Genomic DNA, 12473 nt, shown 5'->3' with positions numbered 1-12473 from the left:
TGAAATCCTTAGGGAAGAAAGATCCTCCCTCTTTCAGGATCCATATACTGTAATAGAAAGTAGCACACATACACATGCACACATACCGATTCTGTTTTCTCCTCTGAATTATCTGTTTCCTCCAGAGTTACTGTTGAGTGCTCAGCTGGCTAGCTTCCCTGTGCATCATACAGACCGGAAACTGGAAAGTCAGCTTAGGAGAGGAACCTTGTCTCCCCTAGTGTAGCTTTTAAACTCTTAGAAGAAAACCCTTATTCACCGTGATGTCAATGTCTTTGTAGAGAGTCGGGTTTGGAGTTAGTAGATTTGGGTTGTATCCAATTATTTTCTGTTTCCAAGTCCACGGCCACTTGAAGGAAAGTATGGGAAATTCATTTTTTTTAATGTTTTTTTAGTTGTAGGTGTATACAATAACCTTTATTTTATTTTTATGTGGTGCTGAGGATCGAACCCAGTGCCTCATGTGTGCTAGGTAAGCGCTCTATTACTGAGCCACAACCCCAACCCCGGGAAATTAGTTTTTAATAAGTATTTTTACTGATTATAAAAGTAGCTCATATTCATTAAAGGAAAGTGTGGAACACATCCTCGCATAATGAATAAAATAAAACTAAACGTATCTCCTAATTCATTAGAATGAGGAACTTCTTGAATCTGATTGACCTCAAAGTATTTAATAATAAAACCAAGAAATGTGTCAAACATTTTCCTCATCTGATCTCACTGATTATCACTTAATAAGTTGCTTTCCCAGGATCACTCAGAGAACTACCTAATGAAGACTTTATAAATACTTTTCCTTTTCCAGGGCATAATGTGGCTCCAGAAGATCTGTCACTCTTGTAATTTTAAAAACATATTCATATTTTTTTTCCTTTTCTTTCTTCTTTTTTTTTTTTGGTAGAAATAGGGATTCTTTCAGTCATTATGTATCAACTTTAAAGGTCAGCAATTCCAAACCTGGTTTGTCTGTATTTTTCCTCTTTTTGTTTGTGCAAGTAAGATTTGAAAAATGCTTGTGGGTTTTGAAACTCCTGCTGCGCCAGCCACAATTTCCCATAAAAAGGGGAACATTTATTTGTGTATATGAAGTCCTGGACAGCAGTACTTGGTCAGACGTGAGACAGATGTATGTATGCACAGCTGTTTGTGTTTAAGGACAGAATACAGACATAAATAAGGTTAGATAGTCTTGGTTTGGTGCTAGAATATTTTCATATACTATATTCAAAGGAATATCTGTCATAACTGAAAACAAGGAGAAATTTATCAGAAACAGAGCACAGAGCCCTTCCCCTGAGCCAGGATAAACAAAACCAATATGGGCCTATCAAACTATGGTCTTGTAAAATAAACTTCATTGTACAAAAGGAAACTATCTTATTTATTCTTAAAGATATTGTCAGATATTTTCCTAAGGTCATGTAGTACTGTCTTCGATAAAATTAAAGGGCATAAGTAGATCTTTCTGGCTTGTCTATCATGATCAGAATGCAATCATATTAAAAGCCAATAACACTAGAGAAGAATGTTTTGTGAAGAACACTATTACTGTCTCCACTATTCAACTCCCTTCCTGAACTGAGAGAGAGAAGCAATCTTTCTTCTTTTCTCTGAAAAAAAGTTTATATTCCAATAATGCTGCTATTTCTCCAGTACGTTTCAATGGCAAAATGATTCCCAGAAAGATGTTTTTCCCCACCAAATACCAAAATCACAGAAAAATAATATTACAAATCTGACACCCAAGCTCACAGAGATTTCTAGAGAGAGCCTTGGAATTTGTTGCATGGCTTTGATGATCCAGAACTTTGAGAAGTATCTCAGGAAAAAGACTTACAGGAATGCTGCTAATTACTTTATTTATTTTTATTCTATTTAAGCCTATTCCAATTAAGAAGTCATTCACATTATGCACAATCTGGAAAACAATTTTTTATATCAGAATTTATTCAAATAAAAAATGTGTAATGGAAGTTATGTTTAATATTTATTTTCACACTTTATGTGCCAGGATTTTCACATAGCCTCTCTCTTCCCCTCTCTTCAGGTCTTTCCTTGAAGAACATTCCTTTAAAAGTTCAGAACAGACCTTCAAAGTAACTACCCACTTTGTTAGAAGGTACTCTTGTTTTGATGAAAACCCTAAAACAACTCCTTTAAAGGATTTGTTTAAAAGAACCTAAGACATAGTGATATCCATAAGACTGAAATGCTATACTTTATTTACCTAAGTTTGGACTTTGAAGAAGTGTTTTGTTTTGTTTTGTTGTCAACCCAATAAATCATATTGAGAATCACGGGTGACTTACAATGTTCAAGACCCAAAGAAGACAACTAAGAAAAGTCTGTTCTTTTAACCTTGACTCTGGTAACTTAGCCATTATTAAAATCATATGATGAAAACAGAGGATTACAAAATAGAACTCCCTGGAAATAAAATATTCCATCCTATGTCTATAAGTAGAAATAACTGGCTAATGTTTTATAGGTTTCAAGAATTATAAAATCTCTTTAATACCTATATGCAACATTTCTTTAATATGATTTTCAGAATTACATATTTGGACCATTACACATGGGGATAAATCTAAAAGTAAAATAATGGAAAGCAATGAAAAGTACTCTTCCTGTATTTTACATTTAGTTCTGTAACCCTTTCTTTCAACATTATATATCTGAGATTTATAGATGCTGATTTTGAATTATCTACATGGCTGTACTCAGAAGTATCAAAATATGTGAGATCCTGAAATGTGTTTATGCATTCTAAAAGGCATACATAAATTATAAATACCAAACATTCCCTCAAAATATTGCATAAAACTACAAAAGCTCTTCAAAAGTATATCATGTTACAAAACTGCAAAATTAAACTCCACATTTGCCTATTTTTCCCAGTAATGTGATTACTTTGCAAGAAATATCCTCAAGAATGAACAAATAGTTTGACAGAGAATACTGAATGACATATGTATTCCTTATGTGATAAGATATGTGGATTCTGAACAACTGTTACTATTCATCAGAACAATAGAAAGAAGAATTCAACAAAATCATTGCTTTAAGCAGGAAAAGAAGAGGCTTAAAATAATGCATACTCATTGATACTGTTAATATAAATGAATTTCGAAATGAAAAATATTGACAATACTATTTTTAATCATTGAAATGCTGCCTGACACTCAAAAATATGACAAGCTTATCTCAATATCACACTTTTTAAAAATAAAGAACAAAGTACTTAAAATGTCCTAAATCATTGTAAAATTTACAACCACAAGAGGGAGCTTTGAGTGAAAAAAGTCCAAAGATTCACATGCCTTGTTCCTAAATTATAAACATGGTAAAAACCCAAACAAAAGAAGAAAATGGATAGACAGAAATTGAAGTGTTGAATTAGCTGCTGTATATGTCCCATTAATGTGCTAAGTCAAAAAAAATTATACATTGTCAATTTCAACCCAATGTATTTGTTAACCAGGTTTCTAGCTCTTTTTGACAAGATATTATTAACAATGTCAATAACAATAAAAACTACATTCTACTGAGCTTTTAATATATCCCAGGCACTACATGTAAAACAACTGCATTCAGGAATGCGTACAGTATGATTTTCCTGACAACCCAAATGAGGCAGGTTTGTGTGGGCATTTGCTTCTTGATTGAGTTTTATTGTTACTCTTGCTCTATCTCATGGTTTGGGAAACAGAAGTTTAAAGAAGTGAAGAAATTTTTCCAAGGTCACTGAACTAATAAATGCAGATCTAAACCTAGACCTATTAAAATTCTAAAATAAGTTTGCTAATATAGCAAATAAGGGTACAGGATACCCAGTTATTTTGAATTTCAGACCAACAATAAATAATTGTGCAGTATACATCCTGTGGGATATTTGAGATATCCATATGCTAAACAGTTATTTGTTGTTTTTCTGGAATTTCTTATTCATCTAGGCATTGTGCATAAAAACTGCCAACCCTACTTTAACTCTGACCCAGAGTTTGAAGTCTCTGCTAGCCTGACTCTCCAAAGCCAGGAAGCCTGTGCTGGGATGAGGCTGGGATAGCCTCTCCTTTGCTTTTCTGGATAAGTGAAGCTCGGTGATAACTGTGTAGTTGCACCTTGAGCATCTTTCAGTAGTTCAGTGGTTCTCAAAACAGTGAGGGTAAATATCATCTGGGGTGCCTGGTGAAATGCAGATTCCCTGCCAGAGTCTTTGAGGAGACTTTAAAATATGCATTTTAACAATACTCCTGATGTTTCTGATATAGGTGGTCCTGACCTAGTCCCTGAGAAATAGTGAAATAGTTGGCCTACTCAAGAACAATGTAACATTATTAGAAAAATATGCTATAAAATTAGCTTAGGGACTATGTGAGGTTTGATGCAATCTGGAAAAATATAAGCTGTGGAAGATCCGACTGAATTTTATGTGGTCATCACCTAGATTTCAATAATATCATAAAAAGCAGGCTGATCAATTAAACTCAATATACTTTCGATAGTCTACTGCTGTTCTTCTAGACAATGGCCTTGGGAAATAAAGGCCAGTGTTCCTTAACATGCTATATACATTAAATTTTAATATTACCTTTCTCCTTACTAAGTCATTCACTTCCAATGCAGTCTTACTCTTAAGTACTCAGGTTGGCATTCGGGGTACAGGTGAGTCAAACATTTTGACTTTCTCCTAAACTTTTTATTATCTCATCAATTTTTACAACCTTCCTATAGACTAAGGAATTAAAGAGAAAACCAGTTTAACTAAATTTGTATAACTAATGTTTTTCTTCTAAATGTTTTAAAAGAGCTGAAGATCCTAAGGAATCTTGAAATGATATAATTAGGTCACTTGGGGATTTTTATCCACACTCTTTTGAACATTACCTGCAGTCATTTTAGTCTTCCTGTTCTTAACTGTTACACTATATTTTCTCTTTTTAAAATATACACAGTATTTTAAATTCTTATTTCAGTAACAAAATGGCTGATTAAAAAAAAAATACGCACATGCAGCTATTGAACCACTGCCTCTAATTTGCTGTTTTCTGTCTCATAGGAAAGACTGAAAGAAGCCATTAGCAGATATTAGCTGACTAGGACTTTTAAATGAACCATCTTTACTTTATACATTACCCACAGGATTATCCCAAGTTTCAGTCTGTATGCTGAAAGACAACATTAAGTAAGTTTGGACCGGAAGTAAATCTCAGAGCCTTGCCTCAGGTAAATAGGCATAATGACTCTCCAGGGAGATTGTTAGGTATGAATTATTTCCAAGCCTCCTTTTTGAGGAACCTGTTTGAATGAATCAAATATATCTGTGCACATGTACACATGTGTACGTATACATACACACGCCCCTAGAACTGTCTTAGATACATCAACATGCTCTGGACTGATTATGTGAGAGGGGCTTCTCATCTTTCATAACTCACAGCAGGAACACTTTACAGCCATTTCCTTCATATATAAAGATGTTTTCTTATATGTCATTCACTTTTTCTATATAGATGAGTTTCTGGGAAAATAAGATGAAACTATACCATCCTTGCTAAAACTTATACACCCCCTCCACAGTAGATAGCATGTAAAACTCCTCTTACCAAGATAATTCTAGGTCCTTTGGCTTCTGCCTAAAGTTTTAAATTGGCTTATCATTTTCTGCAAAAATGTCTGCGAAAAGTTGGATACAGTGGCTCATACCTATAATTCCAACTACTCCGGAGGCTGAGGCAGGAGCAGAGCAAGCTTGAAGCCAACTTCTATCGCTTAGTAAGACTCTGTATCAAAATAAAAAATAAAAAAGTTCTGGCAAAGTATCTCAGAGGTAAAGCACCCCTAGGTTCAATCCCCAGTTTAAAAAAAAAAAAACTGTCAGGATTTTGAATATGATTGCATTAAATCCATAGATCAGTTTGGAGAGGACCACCATGTTAACAAAACTGAGTCTTCCAGGATAACACTCTTGCAGTTTGTGAAAATCTCTCTCCATTTGTTTAGGTCTTCTTTATTTCAGAAAGTTTATTTCTCTGTTCTAGAGTTCTCATCTTGATCTTATAATTTCCATTCCTCTGATTAATATGACATTTCTCTATGATTTTTATTCACTGAAAATATAAGTTATTGTTGTTACTTTATTGAAGATGAGGATATTATATGCTAAATTTTTTTCTAATACATAATCCATGTTAAACTCTCTCTCCAAGAAGTTTTCTTTTTGCTTGAGAATGTGTGTTTTGTTTGGGGTATTCAATTGGGGTAATCTTAGAGTGTTTGCTAGACAATAGGAACTTTAATTTGTGGGGATTCAGGATTCTGCTATATTCTTTGATGAGTGTTGTGGGCTTTTTTTATTTCTTATATACATGACAATAGTGGAATGCATTACAACCATAATTATCCATTCACAGCACAGTTTTTTGTAACTCTCTATATAAAGTATGTTCACTCCAAATTATGCCATTATACATGAGCTCTCTTATTATTATTGTGGCATGTATACACAATGGAATATTACTCAGTACTAAAAAAAGAATAAGATCATGGCATTTGCAGGGAAATGGATGGCATTAGAGCAGATTATGTTAAGTGAAGTTAGCCAATCCCAAAACAACAAATGCCAAATGTCTTCTCTGATATAAGTGGGGTGACTTAAAATAGGGTAGGGAGGGAGAGCATGGGAGGAAGATTAGCATGTGGGCTTTATTTGGCAAGTAATTTTCCTGCCTGGGCTCGGGCTTTAATATCTTGTTTTTTGTTTGTTTGTTTGTTTTGAGTAGCATCTTCACATTCAGGCAGAGCTTTAACCTTTTACTGGGCTGCTTGGAGTCTGTTTTGTTTTTATTCTTTCTTTCTTTTTTTCTACATGGTTTAAAGGTGAATAAAAAATATGGACAGACAGATTTAAGGAAGCCCTTTCTGGCTTACACTCTGATTAATGTTTTACAGTTTCATATTTCTGGAATCCCTGGGCATATTTCTTTTGTGTCTTATTTTTCATTTGTTTATTTTTAAGTTTTTGGTGTGTGCACTTGAGTTGCAGTTAACCCAGAAAGAAAACTATAGAGAGGAGCATTTACTTAAGGACCTTCCCATGTTTCCTCCTCCAAGTGAGCATGGATTCTCCACCAGATCTCTCTTCTGTTCACTGCCAGTATCTTTATCATTGCTTCATGCACTACATCTTAGCTTTATAAATATTTTCTGTGGAGTAATTTTTCTGGTAGAGTCTTAAGCCTACCTTACCTAGAAATGAAACTGCAACTATGAATTAAGCTTGTTGGAAATACTGTCATTACTGCGCTAGAGAAAAATGTCTTTTTATTGCTGATTTCAACATGATTAAAACTTCTCAACTATTCCATGGCAGCCATTTTTGAGCACCTAGCTTCTAGGGATTCTGCAGTTTTCTCTTCATCACTATGGCCCTAAGTCTATAATATAATATTAAATGGTAAAGTCGAAAGTGCCAGAAACTTGGTCATTGTTTTCAAAAGTCTTCTAAAAAATATAAAAGAAACTGGACCGTTTTGGCTAAAATGATACTGAAAAAATTCCAGAGGAGCCGTTTTCCCACGTCCTGCCCATTTTAAATGTGATTCCCAGCACAGCTGGCTCTTCCAGGTCTCTTTGGAAAACTGATTTTAATCTCTCCCTTTGTGTTTGGTGGATTCACCAATTCACTCAATGCATATTTATTTTTCAAACCTTTACTTTTCTTTCCCAGTTGTAGTTTTTCCTCTGGCATTTATCTCTATTTCTCATGTTTTCTTTTATGGACCACCCACCCAGTTTCTCGCACACCCAATATTCTTAACCTAACTTCCTAACTAAGCAGTCCTTGAATATCACTTTTATTCTCAAATCTTCACAGATTTATGACAGAGACAAGTTACAAAAACCTAAATTCCATTCCTTCTTTTACTTCATATGTTTTCTCCCAAAAGCTGACTTAGAGTCCTGCTCAAAATAGTGTAAATATTTACTTAGGCTATTGTCCTAATACCCACTCAGTAAGACATCAGTACTAATAAAACAGCAGGGAAATATCACAGAGAAATTTCTGCTTTCTACAGCTTAATGACTAAAGGGAATCTTTATTTAATTAAATTTTATTATATCTCTTTTCTGCTCTTAAATAACATTGAATTTCTCAGGAGACCCTTATTTGCATTTTCCATTTCCTTTAAGTTAAGGATTATCTTGAATTCTTGGCCTGAATTCCCTAGAGTGTGAGTAGCCAAGGAATTTACCTCTTAGGCATACTCTAAAGTCCCTCACCAGCTTCAGGGTGAAGAAGATTGCTGGCTAGGGCCATCAACAGGAGTACCTAAAAGTCTCCAATAACGTCTAGACATCCAATCATATAGATCAGGTAAAATATAAGGAGGCTGAAAGAAATGATTTTTTTAAAACAATTATTTTTATCTGTAGGGCAAAAGAAAGATAATTTGCTGATGTAACTGGATCTAAAATAGTTCAATGGTACCTCCTCTGTGTCAAGTACTATCCAGAGTATTAACCCAACTCTAGTTGGTTCGGTTATCGTTCTCATTCTACTAAAGTTCAGGATGTGTGTAAGACATTCACTAGATTCGGGCTTAGCTGGGGTCTGAACCCTGTAATTTGACACTAGAGTCCCTTGTCCTCGACCACTATACAACACTGGGCTCTTATTGTATGTTGTTTATCCCGGTCTAAAGAAGAGTTCTCTCCAAGGGATTCAAACCTAATGGTAAATAGTTTATAACAGAGATGCCTATGTATAAGAAGGTGCTAAAAAAAAGTAATAACTCATTGTTATATTAAATATTAAACATAAAATTGACCATTCTGTATATCAAAAATGACTGAATATCAACAATTTCAAATGGGTCAGTCTAATATTAAGTCAAAATACTTGAAGTTGATTCTCAGGGGGAATACCAAATAATATTGGAATTTAAAATGTTAGCTATTTAACAAAGACCTAGGAGTTAGTGAGATGTGGCTGGAGGAGATGACAAAAGTAAAGTCTCCTTAAAGATCTCTTTTGTCAATGGGGGAGTATGGGAAGTCGTAATATGCTCGAGGGCTTATCTTAGTAAAGGGAGAGTAGGGAGCAAGAACACCTTGGTGTGGAGGGCAGGGGGGTAGTCTCTTATTTTTAGAGCATGGTGGAAAAATGAGTATTTGATTATAGACATCGAAAAAGGAAGGGTGCTCCTGGGAAACTGACCTTCCCTGCAGGAATGTAGCCCGAATCCACAGAACAGGCTGCTCAGGAAGGGTGGTGGTCCTTCAGAAGTGAATAAATCCCTTGAGAATGGCAAGAGGAATGTCTCACACCTGGTCCAAGGCTAGCTCTCTGTGGGTGGCATCATCCACAGCTGTGCAGAATCTGAATATACTGGTGTTTTCTATGAGCCACCTCTGTTGGAACACAGCAATGTAAGAGTATTGTGTCCTAAGAACTTGTTCTACTTTGAACTCTGGGCAAAGTTCCAAACACTGCTGACATTTCTTCATGTTGAACAGGTAATGCTTTCTAGCACTCTTAATTGGTTTGACTGAAGTGACATACACTCACAGTTTTAGGATTCTTAATAATTACAACTACAATTGTCCAAAACTATTTATGAAAACTAGAGCACACAATCAAGACTATTTAATAAAAAATGTTGAAAATGAATTGAGTGCTGGTGAAAATGATTAGTTAGAAGATAATTTTAGGTGAAATCTCAAGAGTCCTATTTGTTCCTACTTCCCACTTTATTCCCCTTGTCTGTAGAAAATGGTGCTCTTGGAGTTGTTGTATGTTCTAGGCTTATGTAGCATTTAAGTACCTTTGAAGAAGGTTGGAATTTCATTTTCACTTTTCATACAGAATTAGCATATATAACGGAAAATGACATACGTAGACCAAAACCAAGGTTATTGAAAGGGGAAATGAAGAACTCAAAATTATGGAAAACAATGTAATTTGAATACATTGCTTGATATGTCTATTTTAATAACGAGTACTAAATTAAGTAGAAAGGGGGAAATGCAATAACAAGCTTTTATATCAGAGCACAGTACAAAGAAAGCTACTTGAGTTAGAAATAATAGTTGAAAGAAAGAAGGATAAAAGAAATAGGTTGAATGTGTGATAGACTACATATCTATGAGGATGCTGGAAAAAGGCAAAAAGTATAGAATATGCTAAGAAAAGTCATATCTGCTGATGGGAGTCCATGCTCAGTGCTCAATAATCACTAAAAATGAAGGGTATTAAGACAAATAAATTTTTTTACTAACAATGATCAGGTATTTTGAGCTGCTTTCTAATCTTCTCTGATTAGATAGCCTGAGATGTGACAAGTATTGATAAAACTGGAACCAAAGAAAGAAGGAGAAAGGAAAGAGAAGAAAATTCCCAAAGAAGAGACACAAATTGAATTTTGGGTCCTAGAATGGGGAGCAAGAATAGACTTCGGACTACCTGAAGACTGTTTGGTGAGGGTGCTTTGGTTTTTTAGGAAAGTGATCTTGACTTCATCCTGTATCTGGAAATGTTGTGCACTCCGAATGCACTGGGTTTGCTTATTTCAGTCAATTCTGGTTAGTGGGCCGGATTTCAGAGCAGGCAGATAGAAAGAGATAGAAACAAAGCCTTCCCCTCCATGAGAACAGCAAAGAAGCTTCTCATGTCTGTGAAGGGATCTCCTCCCTTGGGTGAGATCATTCACATCCCATATCCTCCCTCTTCCCTCACTACATTTTGTGCACACTTTTGCTGGGAACTTCTTGTCAGTACCACTGTCATCCTAGTATAAAAAGCATGATAAAGTAACCACTAGTAGAATAGAATAGCAGAATTAACTTCCAAATTAGCAAGGGGAAAAAATTTTTTTAAAGTCATAAAATCAAATATATAGCAATATTAAGAGAACAGAAAGGAGTAAAACCAAATATATAATGGAAAACTTAAAATGATCAAGATAATTTCTTCTTTTAAAAGGCAGACTAGATAAGATCAAAATAGTAAAGATTTCATAGGCCACTTTTTTTCTGATTTTATATCAATTAAAAATATTAAAAGATAGTGGGAAAACAACTATATGAAACTATCTAGAAATTAAGAATTATCCTTTTTGAGGATTTCTAAATCATAAGCTAAGATCCCAAATTACAAAACTATATTCAGCATGAGAAAGTATTGCACCACAATCTATGGATACCAGCTCAAGCTGAAATATCTTCAAATTTTAAGAACATAGGATAACAATTAGAAAGAGACCAGCAAATTAAGTCAAGGGAAATACACAGAATTAACAGAAAGTACATAGAATTCATAATAAAACTTGGAAAAAAACAAAATATATAAGATATATGAAAATTCCATTATTATGAAATGTCCAATAAGAAAACAAACCCTGGGGCTTGGGGTTGTGGCTTAGTGGTAGAGTGCTCGCCTAGCATGCACAAGGCACTGGGTTCGATCCTCAGCACCACATAAATGTAAAACAAAGATGTTGTATCCACCTAAAAATTTAAGAATAAATATTAAAAAAATAAAACAAACAACCTTAGCAAGCTTAATGAAAAATAGAGAAACAAAAATGATACAAGTGTAGAAATGAGAGGACATATGCAATTGGTAACACAAGAATTAGGAAAGAACACCATTGTCATCAGCTTTTCATTGTCATAACCAAAATACCTGACAAGACCAACTTATGGGAGGAGAAGTTTATTTTGGCTCCGAGGTCTCAGCCCATAACCAGTCTACTCAGTTGCTCTGGGCCTGGGGTGAGGCAGCACATCCTTATGGAAGGGCCCAGTGGAAGGAAGCTGCTCAGCTCCTGGCAGCAAGCAAGCAGAAAAGAGAATGAAGGAACTGCAGGAACACCAGCCCTGCCAGGGCATGCTCCCACAGTGACCCACCTCCACCAACTACACCCCACCAGCCTATAGTTAGCACCCAGTCCTTCCATTAAAACTAGGACCCAGCTATTGCCCTTCTCGGACTATTCCCTGAAGACCTTAAAAGAGCATACTACAGGGATACTGCCACATCGATGTTCATAGCAGCACAATTCACAATAGCTAGACTGTGGAACCAACCCAGATGCCCTTCAATAGATGAATGGATTAAAAAAATGTGGCATTTATACACCATAGAGTATTACGCAGAACTAAAAAATGACAAAACCATGGAATTTGCAGGGAAATGGATGGCACTAGAGCAGATTATGCTTAGTGAAGCTAGCCAATCCCTAAAAAACAAATGCCAATAAAAAAAATTTAAAAAAAAATAAAAATAACTAGGAAGGACTGATTAGATGTCAGCTCTCACAATCCGCTCACTTTACCTCTGACTATTCTGGCATTAACAGGTAATTTGGGGGACACCTCACATCCAACTATAACAAATACCTTCCATCATCTATGGTAGCCATTTTTAAGGTCTAGAAGAAATTCTTGATTTATTTGCAAAAAATATG

The 12473-nt window shown here is 35.1% G+C and overlaps 1 long non-coding RNA gene across 1 annotated transcript in view; it reads right to left on the bottom strand.

The window, feature by feature from the left end:
• LOC113191641 (uncharacterized) overlaps nucleotides 1–12473 on the bottom strand; it is a 42213-nt gene that overhangs the window by 19630 nt on the left and 10110 nt on the right. The window contains exon 2 of the long non-coding RNA XR_003301917.2: nucleotides 5710–5786. This is a non-coding gene — a long non-coding RNA (uncharacterized LOC113191641). The remainder of the gene's footprint in view (nucleotides 1–5709; nucleotides 5787–12473) is intronic.

The sequence above is a fragment of the Urocitellus parryii genome, chromosome 5 (assembly GCF_045843805.1).
Source record: "Urocitellus parryii isolate mUroPar1 chromosome 5, mUroPar1.hap1, whole genome shotgun sequence".
Classification (NCBI taxonomy): domain Eukaryota; kingdom Metazoa; phylum Chordata; class Mammalia; order Rodentia; family Sciuridae; genus Urocitellus; species Urocitellus parryii.
This window is presented reverse-complemented; position numbering and strand designations above follow the sequence as displayed.